Below are 14,819 nucleotides of genomic sequence, written 5' to 3' on the forward strand. Positions count from 1 at the left end.
AAAAAGAATACTTAAAAGTCCCTAAATTCTGGAGGGATCAGGTAGAGAAAAAAAATGTTTCAACCTTGTTGCAAAGATACACTTTACCAAAATGTTGTAAGTTATAGATTGCTTAAAGTAGAGGAGAAAAAGGGGTCGTTTACATCTGGAAAACAAAACGTCAAAGCAATCAGTTTTCCACTCGAGTTCCAGAAATTTCCACCCAGTTCAGAGTTATGATTTTAAAGTTGTCAAAATCTGTGTTCCAGGGTACTTGTCAGTCTTTTTTCAAGAATCTCTTTGAAAATGGAACATATTTGTAGAAGCATCAGCGTAAAACAATAACTGACTGTGACTGACAAAAGACTTACAAAAAGGCAATGGGTAAATACAATTGACAAGGAAATTTGGGTATTTTTTGATGTACATTTTAGATAGTAACTAGAACTGCAGTTAATAACGTTATAATAGGACATATCAGATTTTTAGGAATTATATACAATTTCTACAACACATTAGTAACGTTCACCCATACAATAAACCTAAAAAGATTTATTATTGCTTATTTGGCCATGTTTCTCATGTAATTTGATATATGAAATAAGCCTAATTAGTGTAATATGTCTCTTTTTATAAGGAGAGGGAATAAATCTTTTGAGATGTCCGAGGTGCCACTCAGAAAATCCCAAAATTATATCCAGGTTGAAAAAAACTTCATTTAGAATTTGAATATTTTGGGAAGCTTGTCAAAATAGCAAAAGGTTTGGACGCTTGACCAAATAGGATCACACATCAGTATAAAATAATATTTAAGTATCTATTTGACCAAAGTAACAGAACAGGTTTCAAAGGCAAATAAAAAAGTCACGTGGTGATAAGCAAAACTCAACTTCAACCCTAAGAAGATTGAGTTTTCCTAAGAAAGTAGAGACCTAATTTTAAAAAGCACAAGAAATCATTTTGATAAAACATAAAATCTCTGTTTTGTAGGCATATTACTTAAAGGCAAAGAAGCTTTCCAAATCTGTTATCACGAGCAGACCAATAGCCCAAGAAAACCTTGTCCTTTCCATAGAAAAGAAGGCCAAGTTTTAATTTTGCATCACCTTATTTTAGTATTAAAGCTCATTTTAATAAATTCATTTTAATCTTACCCAGCCTGACCACACATTAAAATTCTTTTCACAAGATTCTTTTCCATAAACCTTCTACAGCTTTCTTTTTACATTTAGATTTTGTCCTATGATTCCCTCTTTCCCATTCCAAAATAACCAGCTTCTTTTTAAGACAAAATTACTTTCTTTTTGCTCAATAAAATGCATTTCCAATCCTTATACCTTCTTTTACCGAAAACACATGCTACTTCCCTTGCATACAGGGGTGTTTCCCTTTTTATTTCTTGTAGCTTTAGTTACATATATTAGAATTCTTAACCCTTAGAGTCCCCAATTCCTGGTAAAAATTAAGAAATAAGAAATTGTGAACTGTATTAGCATTTTGTGGCTTAGCAAACCTAAAATACCTTTTATAAATTTCTAGAAACATTGCCCTTTTTTCTGTGGAAAATTTCTCAGCATGGCATAGAACTTGTTCACTAATAGACTCAAATATCTTTAGTTTTCTGCCACAGGAAGCCAAAATGAGATAAACTTATCTTCGGTAATTAATGTTTTGGTATTTTGTTTAGTTTGGAAAATGATTTAGGGATTCGATGAGTAGCCATTATTTAGTTTAACTTAGTATAAACTTTGATCTCATTTACATTTATTTTAATTACTTGCTTTAGCAATCATGCTTGGAGTAGACATTAAACAGCCAACCGTCATCTTGTTACTTTCTTGCTGACAAATTTTGTAGCAGACAGAGACAGCATGAGCCTACATGACTCGTGAACCCAGGCAGAGAGAAAAGTTGCACGTTTGCATTACACCCAACTAATGACTCTGAAGATATGCCTACTTTTTATTTACACCAACAACCTTCAGCCAGCTTTTATTTACTAAAGATTAATTCTAGATCACATAAACTTGAAAAGCATTTGAGTTAGTTTCTTTTATATTTCTGAGATTTAGGAATACTTAATTTATAAGTAGTTAATTTCAAGCCAATTAAATTGAGCTTTTTACAAGTCAATTCTAGTAACATCATTTGGAGGTAGAAAAATATCACATCTCTATAACATGCATACATAGACACATAGACAGACACAAAGAAAGATCTCATAGCTTTCATTTAAAGAACTTTAGACATGTCTCAAAAGAATAATCGGATCCAAGCTGTATTTCTGGCAGATGGACTAAGGTGAAGTTTAGCTGTTCAGAGACGGCTGAAGTCTCTTACTGAAGGTTTTTATTTGCATCATTTTAGAGCTACTTTTGGAGTCATTTTGTCTATCATCAAAAGTCTAGGGTAGTTGATATTTAAACTTTTCCTTCTAGTTTTTATTTGTTCCAGTTAACTTAGAAATAGCAATAAGGAGTTAAGCTTTTGAATCCTCAGAGGTCTGATTTTAAAGGGGCAGGTTTTTGCAGAGAGGAAGAGCGGAAGGTGGCATCTGGGGTGGAGCCTGAGACAAAGGAGTCTGGGAAGACAAGATGGTGCCTGAGACAGAGAAAGGGGGAAGGGAGCAGGAGGCTTAAGAAACCTTTTTGTTTTCCCTCAGCTTTTTAGTTGTATTGGTGAATTTAGACAAGATGTCTAGTAGTGAGGCAATTTTAGAGCTTTGTGGGTATCCAGTGAAAATACACTTACCATTTGTTTTGCTTCATTTTAGAGCCATGGTCTTCCAATATGATTTTAAGAAAAGCTAGTTTGGGGAGATTGAAAGTTCTCCATGATGGCCATTGCAATTCTGAACTGCTTTTGGTCAGTTCATCCCACTTAGTTAAAAGTGCACATATAGAGGCCCACAGTTCTTAAACATAACCCGGCTGGCATCCCTGAAGGAGGATTTCCCTCAGAACATTTAGATGACTGGGATCCCATTTCCGAAATGTCCTCTGAAAACCCAAGAAAGTCTCTGGAGTCCTAGCCCTGAGCCCTGAAGGAATCTAAAGACAAAAGAGTTGCTGTATTCCCAACCCTGATTCCAAAAGGAACCTGAAAACCAAAGAAACCTCCAGGAAGTCAGCCAGCTTTGAGCAGTCCCACGAGTCCTTCTAGGAGGTGAAGTATCAAACCTGACTGTGATCTGGAGGACCCCACCCTTGGGCCCACAACACTGATGTTCATGCCAAATCCTAGACATGAATGATGCCAGCAGCTCTGTTCATCACTGCTCCAAGCTGGAAACCACACAATGTCCTTCAAAGAGCAAATGGCTAAACATAGGGTTGGGGGTTAGTTGAACAGTGGGTGGAAGTGGAGAGAGGTGTTGGGAGACACATACCAGAGGAGGACTGGGCAGGACCGGGCAATGGATTGTGTGTGATTTGGGGAGATACAGGATGAGGACACACTTCTGGAGTTTGGAAAGAGTGAGGTCACCAGGTGAACAGGGATACAGTCCACTCAGCGGGGAAGCCTGGGGCACGGCCCAGATGACGCTGAACAAACTTTTAGTGTCAGATCATTCTTGGAATGTAATGTTCAGGCAACATCCAAGCCAGAAGATCAACCAGGCAGTTGTATGTCTGATTCTGGGTGGAGATAAATCTGGGGTGCATAAGCACTAAGGTGGTAATGAATGCCTTCAGAATGGATTGGATCACCCAGAGGTTATTTAAAACAATGAAAGCATAGAGATAAAAGATTACGGCCCTGAGTTGAGCATGGGAGCACTTCAATTATTAAAACCCAGGCAGATGAGGCTCTGCTGGCAAACATTCCTGCGGAGGAGCATCCAGAGAGGTAGAAAGAGAAGGAGAAGATTCTGGCATCAGGAGCAGAAACCAGAGTGTCCTCAGAAACAAGGAGGAGCCCATCCCCACTTCTTTGCCCCTGTCCGCCCCAGAGCCAGGCAGGTGCTGGTATCCCAGCCCCTCAGTCTCGCTGCTCCACCCTGACCTGGGGCCAACCAGGGTGGGTGGGACCCCAAGCCTCTAGGTCATTGGCCTCTTCCATATACCAGAGCCCCTGGAGATTCAGTGGGCTGTCCCAACCCTCCAAGACCTGGGGCTGGCAGTCCTGATCTCTGGGCCAGTGCAGTCCTGCTCTGCAGGAGACTCAGGCTGCTTTCCCAAGGGAAGGATATTCCTGTCACATGGCAGGGATGAGCCAAGGGGGCAGCATCCCTTTGCACCTGGACCCCATCTTACAAACTTTGAGTGCCCTCCACTCTGGAGAAACAAGATGACTGATGCTTCAGGCCCCACTGGCCTACTGATATCCACTGCTCTCATGGGAGGCATGAGCTCTCATTAGGTCCAGGGTTACCCAGCAGGCAGGGGAAAGACACACACAACACATACACTCACACACTCCCCAAGGGCCAGTTGGTCCTCCTGCTGGGGCCCAGCAGTGGTGGTAGTAAAAAAAATTTCAGGAGACCATCGCTGCCACTTCTTGGTCCCCTAAGCTGTCACCCCCAGCTGATTCAAGTTTGTTTGTTTGTTTGTTTGATGTTACCACAAATTGAGAGCTTGGAGCTTCCTAATCTGCCATTGCATTTTATTCTTTCTACTCCACTCCTTCTCCAGAGCACACAATCATAATTAAGAAAACAATATTATGCATATATTGCATTTGGCTTTCAAACTTGAACCAAGGTTAGTAAGAGAGGGAAATTGAGTTGTCTTTGTTAAGAGAATTTTATCTTTTTTTGGTACTGTCAAAATGTTCAAGTATAGTCTATAAAAACTTTAATATGTTCAAAATTGAGAAACATACATAAGTGGTTCCTCATTGCTGTCTCTGGTCCTATCCTCTCCCCCCACCTCCAGGCTGCAACTATTTACTGGGGGGCTTTGGGGAGAAAAGAAAAGAAAAAAAAGAAGATTGGCAACAGATGTTAGCTCAGGTGCCAATCTTAAAAAGAAATATTGATTTAGTTGGTACTTTACAGATTACAAATGCTGTTATATATGTAAACTGTGAAATGAAGAGTTGGTCTTCTCACCACATCCTCACATGGTCTTTCCTCTGTACACTATAGCTTATAAAAACTTTAATATGTTCAAAATTGAGGGACATAAATAAGTGGTTCCTCATCGCTCTCTCTCGTCCTATCCTCTTCCCCCACCTCCAGGCTGCACAGCCTCCACTCCAGCTCTTGTGACACTGGACTCACCTGCTGAAACACCTACCTCCCCACTGGTCTAGGAGCTTCTGCCCTCACTCATCTCTATTGCCTGTGTTCACACATATGTAAGGCCACTGCAGCTACTAACATGGTAAGTGAGGGAATTATTTCTCCACTGAGCCACTGGATGAGAAGAAAAACTTTCCCATCTCTTCTGTGAAGACACAGCCTCAATGGAGACTAGAGCAAGTGAGTGTGAATGCTGGGAAGATTATTTCCACACCCATCCCTCACCTGCTGCACGCCTAACAGGGTGGTGAACATAATGGACACCAATATTTCCCAGGGTGTTTAGAGGATCCAGGCCCGAAGGAGAAACCCGACCACTTGGCAAAAGAGGGATCAATCCAGGAATGAGAGCAAGTCCCTTCTCACCTGTTGTGTCATTGTCAGGAGCTCAGCTGCCACCCGTCCTCCTCTGTGTCTCATCCAGGAACAGTTTGAAAACTAAGCAGATAAAGCTGATGAAAAAGAAGGAAGTCATGAGAATCCAGTCTTTAAAACAAAAGAGAGACCACATAGGTAGGGAGTATCGCTGGATACACCAGGCACGAACCCCTGAACATTCACCTGGGAGTGGCCCCCACCCAGCCCAACCCACAGGAATGCCCTGTGAGTGAAGACCAGCAGGGAGACCCTCTCCCCTCCCAGGGTCAAAAGTAAGAAGGCTTTGGTGACTTCGCACATAGGAAGATAGCAATATCCCCATTTTACAGATAACAAAATGAGCATCGGGGGTGTTATGGGCTGGACTGTGTCCCCCTAACTCACATGTTGAAGTGCCAAGCCCCACTGTGTCTGTATTTAGAGACAGAGTCTTTAAAGAGCTAATGAACATTAAATGAGGTCCTCTGGGTGGGGCCCTAACCATAAGACTGGTGTCCTTGTAAGAAGAGGAAGACACACAGAGGAAAGACCATGTGAGGACGTGGTGAGAAGGCAGCTGTCTGCAAGCCAAGGAGAGAGGTCTCTGGAGAAACCAACCCTGCTGACATCTTGATCAACTTTCAGCCTCCAGAATTGCGAGAAAATACATTTCTGTTATTTAAGCCCAGTTTGTAGTATTTGGTTAAGGCAGCCCTTGCCAAATAATAATAGTTTTAGACTTTAATTAGACCTCCTGTTCATAGTTGTTATTTAATTTTTAATTCCTAGGATTAAAACCATATCCTAGGAAACCCTCACAATTGTCACATGGGGATTCTTGTCTCCACAGCAGCACACCACTCTGGAATTTATGGGTTAATAATTCTTGGTTAGGTGCACCCGATTGCTTCTCCAACACCACCCCAGCCCTTTAGAGCCCCCACCCTCCCTGCTGTGCCCTGCCACCACTCTCTGGATGCACCTGCCTTCAGTCCCCTTGGCTCCTCCACATGTGGGATTCAGATAACATCAGAAATTCAGCCCTAGCTCTGCTTAACATGGCCTCGGACATGTGGCCAGGCTCCTGTGGTATCTCTCTTTTTTTTTTTTTTTAGGAAGATTAGCCCTGAGCTAACATCTGCTGCCAATCCTCCTCTTTTTGCTGAGGAAGACTGGCCCTGAGCTAACATCCATGACCACCTTCATCTAGTTAATATGTGGGACACCTCCCACAGCATGGCTTGCCAAGCAGTGCCCTGTCCGCACCCGGGATCCAAACCAGCAAACCCTGGGCTGTCAAAGCAGAATGTGCGAACTTAACCTCTGCGCCACCGGGCCGGCCCCTGTAGTATCTTTTTAGTGGTGAGTGGAACGATCTAAGGACTCATGTCAGTGACTCTCATTACACAAGTCAGGCACTAACCCCTCTCACCCAGGGAAGAAGCAGGAGTGCACACATCACAAGTCTAGTCGTGTCCCACAGTCCCCACAGGGTGGACAGGCGGAGCAAACAGAGAGTGCAGGAGTTTAATTTGGGGGAATTGAGTTGACTCCTGCAGATATCTTAGTGAAATGCTAGCTAGAGTTCCGTCTTAGTCATTAGCATTGGCAGAAACATTCTTCACCTCATAATTTACGTATATACATATATATTTGTAAACTGTAAAGTACCACCTAAATCAATATTTTTTTAAAAGATTGGCACTGGAGCTAACATCTGTTGCCAATCTTCTTCTTCTCCCCAAAGCCCCCCAGTATGTAGTTGTATGTTCTAGTGGTGGGTGCCTTTGCTTGTGCTATGTGGGACGCCACCTCAGCATGGCTTGATGAGCAGTGCCATCTCCGTGTCCAGGATCCAAACCGGTGAAATCCTGGGTCACTGAAGTGGAGCACACAAACTTAACCACCTGGCCACGGGGCTGGCCCTAAATCAATATTAATCATTAACTACTGCAAGGTCAAATACTGATAATGTGTCAGGAACAAGGATGGCTTAAAACACTTTGACCCTGGAGGTCCCAAAAAGAGAAAACATTTCTCGTAGCTTTAATTGAAACCCTGCGATGGGGATTTACATGTATTTGCTTCTTTAACCTCTACCATAACCCTGCTAGTTATAGACAAGTTATTCATTTTATAAGTGACATGAGCTAGGTTCAGAAAGCTTGATTAAAATGACAAAATATGAGGCTAGAAAATGACAGAGCCAGAACTTGAACTTAGCTCTGCCTGTCTCTGAATCTCAAATTCCTAAACCCGGTGGTCTTGAGGGGTGGCCCCCAGACTCTAGCTTTACCTGGATATGTCACCTCTCAGATCAGTGATCAGAGACACCTCTTCTTATCACAGTGCTTCCCAGTGCAGCCTATTTACACAGTCTTCCATGCCCAGGTTCTCCCACCGCAGGGGTCCTCAAGGGTGCTCAACCAACTTCCCCAAATCAGCCGCAACTTTCCTCTGCTTTACATGTCAGTTTCACCATGCAAAAAAGTCTCAGGCCCCTCTGACCTTTCAGCATGGCTGATGACCAAGCCTCAAGCCCACAGGATAATACTATCTCCCCATCCCACAGCTGCATCTGTCATAGCCCCCACTGGGTTTTATAACTGACATTTATCACTTGACCCAGGTGGCTGGGACAGCTGGCCTCCTTTGGACAAAGCAGGCAAGCTGCAGGGTGCTCCTCTCCTACTGTCCCGCATGTATGCACTCACGGAGAGGGCCAGGGGAGGGCCAGTATCAGCTCACAGTCACAGATTTCTCACAAGGTTAGTGCCTTAGGGAACAGGAGAGCATGGCTTTCCTGACTCCAGAGTTGAGGGCAGTACCTGCTGATGGAAGGGCATGCCTGATGAGTTCCCTGTCTGTTCCCTAGGGTGTCTGCCTTGTGTGGTCACACTCCTTTGGCAAGCTGTTCTCGGCCTTGTGACTTGACGAAGTCTTTCCCTCTCTGGGTGTCAAAAGATTCATTTGTGATGAGAGGCAGTGTCTGTCAGAAGAACAAATGAGGCCTGGAATGAACCATCAGGCAGAGGGACAGCTTGACTGACTCTGCGGTCTGTTGCAGGCAAAGAGGGTGAGAAAACCACCACTGCCAAACAATGCAAATGGGCCCTTGGAAAAGTAGAAGGGGATGTGAGGCACAGCTGAGGGAAATGGGGACCACTGCCTTCACTGGCAAATGATCACTGGAAGAGTGTGCCCCACACCATCAGAGCCCTGCTGACCCGATACTCAGCCATCGTTAGGGTCACTGAGAGGCCACAGGCACCAGTCACAAGGCGTGTGTAGTTGGAGTGATGGGCTTAAATAAAGGCAAGAGGGCTCCTAAAGGGGTGAGAGTCAGCAGGAACTTTGGGAAAGGTCAGGGACTTGGGGATGGTGTGAGTGGTCCATGACACTCTCCTCAGATTCCCAAGATGCCAGGTGTCTGGATTACAGCCACCTCCACACCCCACCAAAGCAGCCACTGCCACCCCCCCCACCCTTTCTCTCACCACTGCCAATAATATATCAGCATAGGCCCAATAGAGCGGTGAAAGCTGGGTCCCCAGGTCACATCTGTGGCCTCTGAACCAGACCTGGTTTCATGGGGAAGGGGGGCATGAGGCAGGATGAAATCCACTGAGGCATGGGTGGTGAGGATCCCTGAGTCCCATTCCAGTGTATGGTCATGGCAACTGACAATCTCTGGACCACAAGACAGTCCTTCCAAGACCAGGCCAGAGGCAGCCCGTTCCCTGGTCCCAAAACCTGGGGTACCCAGCTCCTCCCAGGGCAACACAGGAAATGATGGAAGGCCTGTCTCACCACTCACATCCTTCTCCCCACCACTGCCGAGACAATCAACCTCCCTCAGGAGGAAGGACATGGTCGGCAAGGACCCGGATGAAGCTGGTGCTACCTCCCATGTCAGGCACATGACATGCACAGGAGCTTCCTCCCAAAACAGGGGCAATGACACCTCCCAGAAAACCTTCAGGACTCAGGGCCCTTTCCTCTGTCCTTGCCCCACTGACAGAGTCTTGGCCCAAATGAGTGGGACAGTCAGCCTCCTTTGGGTATATCAGGCAAGCCCTAGGGTGGTCTCCCTCCGCCCCTCCTCGGTAGACTCAGGGAGTGGGCCAGGAGAGGGCTTCTCTCAGCCCTTCTTGTCAGGTATCTCCCAAGGGGAGCACCCTAGGCAGCAGCAATGCAGGCTTTCCTCAGTCCAGAGTGGAGGGTGGGAACCGCTGATAGGAGAGCATGCCTGTGGGTTTCCCCTTCGTTCCCTGGGTGGCATGCCTGTGCTGCCACACTCCTTTGGCAAGCCTTTCTCAGCCTTCTGACTTGACACAGCCTTTCCAACTCCTGGGGAAGAAAGGTTCATTCGTGATGAGAGGCTGTGTTTTTTCCAGCAATAAGTGAGGATGGGGATGAACCAGCTGGCACAGGGAGAGTCTTGCTGCCCTTCTGGGTCAGATGTGAGCAAACAGGGCTGGAAAATCTCTTCCAAGGAGGCAGCAGTGACCTGAGCGGAACGGGGGAAGGGGATGTGAAACACAGCTGAAGGAAAGCAGGCAAGCCAGAGTGCGCCTCCCCCTGTGCCCTGTGGCTGTGCACTCAGGGAAAGAGCCAGGAGAAGGTGTCTCTCCGCCCTTATTCTAGGATTTCTGGCAAGGGTAGTGCCCCAGGCAGCAGGACATCAGGCTTGTCTGACTCCTGGAGCTGAGGGTGAGTCCTGCTGAGGGAAGAGCTTGCATGGAGGGCTCCTGGTTTGCTCCCTAGGTGGCCTGTCTGCCTTGCCACACTACTGAGCAAGGCATTCTGGGACTTCTGAATAGACAGGGCCTTTCCTCCTCCTGGAGTCAAAGGGTTCATTTGTGATGTGGGGCTGTGATTTTTCTACCAGTCACTGAGGCCTGGAATGAGCCAGCTGGCAGAGAGACAGCCTGGGTGTCCTCCCCTAGTCGTTGTTGGAAAACAGGGTCAGAAGGCCTCCCCGTGAGAAGGCCAGCAGCCACCTGAGCTGAAGGTCAGAAGGGGAGGTGAGAAACAGGAGAAGGAAAGGTGGACCCTAGTTCACCTTTGAACATTTCTACCCCAGGAGGAGGGAAGACTGTGCCTAGTCTGTCAGAAGGCCTGGAGCTCCTTGCAAAGAAGAGCGGCACAGCAGACTGGCCACCTACGTAACGGATGGGGCATCCCCCCAGGTAAGTGCTTGCACTGGGAGGACCCACCCTCATGCCACTCTGGGGCAGAGGGAGAGGAGAACCCTATAACTTGCCGACTTTCCCAAAGAGGGCCAGCCAACGCAGCCCCTCGAGCCAAGACGGTGTCCATGGGACTGCTAGGAAGGAAAGAGCCCTGGGTCCAGAAAGTTTTCGGTGAAGGGTCATCAGCTCTATCAGAGGTAGAAGCTGCTGGAATTCTGGTGTGCCCGACCTGGGAGCTGCTGCCCGCCGCACCCGGGTCCTTAGTGCCCTGCCTGGGCTCCCCAGGGAGGATGCCAGACTTAGTCTTGGCCTTGGCCTGAGGGATGCCTGCGGTGATGGGGGCGTTCCACAGTTGCCTGGGCTTCCCTGGGAGAGTCAGAGATCCCTGGGTGGTGGCCTTATGGAACGGGCCACCTCTGGCCAAGTCTAGGGGAGGGAGCCGCCTCAGGGTCGAGATGGGTGGTGGCCAGCATCATCCTCACCAGGAGCAGCCCTCGGGGATCTTTCGCAGGGATTGTGTCACGCCCCGCCTTCCCCGTCGGATGCTATCCTCCTGCACCCAGATCCAGGTTGGAGGCCACGGATGACGCCTGGAAACTGCCTTTCAGCACCCTGTCTGGCCTTCCCTGCGCCTTGTAGGGCAGCGGTGGGAGAAAAACCTGTAGGGACGGCTGGACGTTGGCTTCGTGGGCTGCCACGTGGGCATCCAGAATCTTGGGGACCTGAGGAGAGGAGGGCAGGTGCACCCATGGCCTCTCTACCTCCCCGACCTGACCTAGGGTTCTGACTGACTCTCACGACTGTGGGAGCCCTGCTCCCTGGCCTGAGGACCATTCCTCCCACTGTGCATGCACGGGTGGGAGGGAGGGGTGGGGGGAGGAATCCGGCCTCTGGCCTCACTGGGAGCCCCGCACTGGGTGGGGGGGATCTGGCGGGGTGGGGGCGCCCTCTGGCGGAGGCCCCGTGCAGCTGCCAGGGAGCTGGGGTTCCCACTTCCTTCAGGGCTTCTCATGACCCTTTCCCCTCTCTGCTCAGGTAGCTGCTTTCCTCCTTGGAAGAGGTTTTCTGGCCCTGTTTGCTCCCAACTGACCCAGAAGGGCAGCAAGACTCTCCCTGTGCCAGCTGGTTCATCCCCATCCTCACTTATTGCTGGAAAAAACACAGCCTCTCATCACAAATGAACCTTTCTTCCCCAGGAGTTGGGAAAGCTGTGTCAAGTCAGAAGGCTGAGAAAGGCTTGCCAAAGGAGTGTGGCAGCACAGGCATGCCACCCAGGGAACGAAGGGGAAACCCACAGGCATGCTCTCCTATCAGCGGTTCCCATCCTCCACTCTGGACTGAGGAAAGCCTGCATTCCTTCCGCCTAGGGTGCTCCCCTTGGGAGATACCTGACAAGAAGGGCTGAGAGAAGCCCTCTCCTGGCCCACTCCCTGAGTCCACCAAGGAGGGGCGGAGGGAGACCACCCTAGGGCTTGCCTGATATACCCAAAGGAGGCTGACTGTCCCACTCATTTGGGCCAAGACTCTGTCAGTGGGGCAAGGACAGAGAAAAGGGCCCTGAGTCCTGAAGGTTTTCTGGGAGGTGTCACTGGCCCTGCTGGGAGAGGGAGCCCCTGGGTGTGTCATGTGCCCGACATGGGAGGTAGTGCCTGCTTCATCTGGGTCCTTGCTAGCCATGCCCTGCGTCCCAAGGGAGGTTGATTGTCTCGGCAGTGGTGGGGAGAGGGATCTTCGTACCTCACAGAGACCTCCCCTAATCTAAGAGATGCCCTCTGAACTCAGAGAGACCTCTCCTGACCTCACAGAGCCCTCGCCTGACCTCAGAGACACCCCATCTGACCTCACCTGGATCTCCCCTGACCTCACAAAGAAACCCTCTCACCTCACAGAGACCTACCAAGACCTCACAGAGACCCCTTTCTGTCCTCAAAGGGCCCTCCTATGACCTCAAAGAGACCTACTCTGATGCCACATCCTCCGCTGAACTCATAGAGACCCCCTCTGACCTCACAGAGACATCCCCCTGACCTCACAGAGATGTCCAACATCACAGACACCCCATCTGATCTCATAGAGATGTCAAGTGACCTCAGAGACCACCTCTGACTACAGTGACCCCTTCTCTGACCTCAAAGAGAACCCTGGTGATGACACAGAAACATCCCCTGACATCATAGATTCCTCCCCTGAACTCAAAGACCTCCCTGACCCCAGAGACATCCCTGATCTCATAGGGACCTCCTGTGACCACACAGAGAACTCCTCTGAAATCACAAAGACTTCCTCTGACATCAAAGAGACGTTAGCTGACCTCAGAGACCTACTGTGACCTCACAGGGACCTCCCCTGACTTCACAGAGACCCCACTTGGCCTCACAGAGACCTCCTCTGTTCTCAAAGAGATGCCATCTGACCTCACAAACTCATCCTCTGGTTTCATAAAGACACACCCTGACCTCAAAGACACCCCACAGAGACTTCTCTGACATCACAGGGACCACCTTTGACATCACAAAGTCCTTCCTGACCTCACAGTGACCCCCTCTAACCAAACAGAGACCCCCCTGACCTCACAGAGACCTCCTTGATCTCACAGAGGTCTGCTCTGACCACACAGAGACCTCCCCTGACCTCACAGAGAGCCCTCTGACTTCACTGAGGCCTCCTCTGACCTTGCAGATAGCCCCTCTGACCATACACATACCTCCCTTGCCCTGATGATGACCCGCTCTGACACACGGAGACATCCCCTGATCTCACAGAGACCTCCATGACCTTGCTGAGACCCCATCTCACATCAAGAGACCTCCCTAACCTCACAGAGACCAACTGTGCCCTCACAAAGACCTCCCGTGACCTCACTGAGAAACCCTTTGACCTCACAGAGACCTCCCCACACCTCATAGAGACTCCCTCAGATGACACAGAGACCTCACATCACCTCACAGTGATGTCCTCTGGGCTAGCAGAGACCTCCTGCGAACTCAGATAGACCACTTTGACCTCAGAGAGAACTCCCCTGACCTAAAAGAGAACTCCCTGACCTAAAAGACCTCCCCTGACTGCACAGATACCTCCCCTGAGCTCACAGAGACCTCCCTGACCTCAGAGACCTCAGTGGCATCAGAGACCTCCACTGAACTCAGAGACATCAAGTGAGCACAAAGAGACCTCTCTGATCTCAAAGACACCTCCCTGACATCAAAGAGACCTGTGTGAGGTCACAGAGACATCCAGTGATGTCACAGAGACCACTCTGACCTCACAGAGACCTCATGTGACCTCACAGAGACCTCCAGTGACCTCAAAGAGACCATCTTTATCCTCAAAGAGACCTCTCCAACCTCACAGAGACATTCTCTGAACACACAGAGACCTCCCTGCCCTCTGAGACATTCTCTGATCTCACAGAAACCTCCCCTGACCTGGAATAGACCTCCCCTGTCTCACAGAGACCTTGCCTGACATCACAGATACCTCCCTGTCTTTGAGGACCGCTCCTGACCTCAGAAAGACACCCTCTGATCTCACAGAGACCTTCCCTGACCTATAGAGACCCACTTTTATCTCATAGAGACCTCCCCTGATGTCACATAGACCTCCCCTGAACTCACAGAGGCCTGCCTGAACTCACAGAGATCTCCTTGATCTCAGAGACCTCCCATGACCTCACAGATACCCACTCTGACCTCACAGAGAGCTGATCTTGCCACACAGAACTTGGTCTGACTTCACAGAGACCTCCCCTGACATCACAACATGCTCTCTGACCTCACTGTGACAAGATCTAATCTCACAGAGACCTCTGATCTCACAGAGACCTCCTTGAAATCACAGAGGTCTCTCCTGACCTCACAGAGACCTCTCTGCCATCTGAGAAACACCCAGATCTCACAGAAATCTCCCCAGACATCAGATAGGCCTCCCTTCTCTCACAGAGACCTCGCCTACCATCAGAGACACATCTCTGTCCTCACAGACCTACCCTGACCTGAGAGACAGCCCCTCTGACCTCACAGAGATATCCCTTACTTCACAGA

Source organism: Equus asinus, unplaced genomic scaffold (assembly GCF_041296235.1).
Source record: "Equus asinus isolate D_3611 breed Donkey unplaced genomic scaffold, EquAss-T2T_v2 contig_585, whole genome shotgun sequence".
Classification (NCBI taxonomy): Eukaryota; Metazoa; Chordata; class Mammalia; order Perissodactyla; family Equidae; genus Equus; species Equus asinus.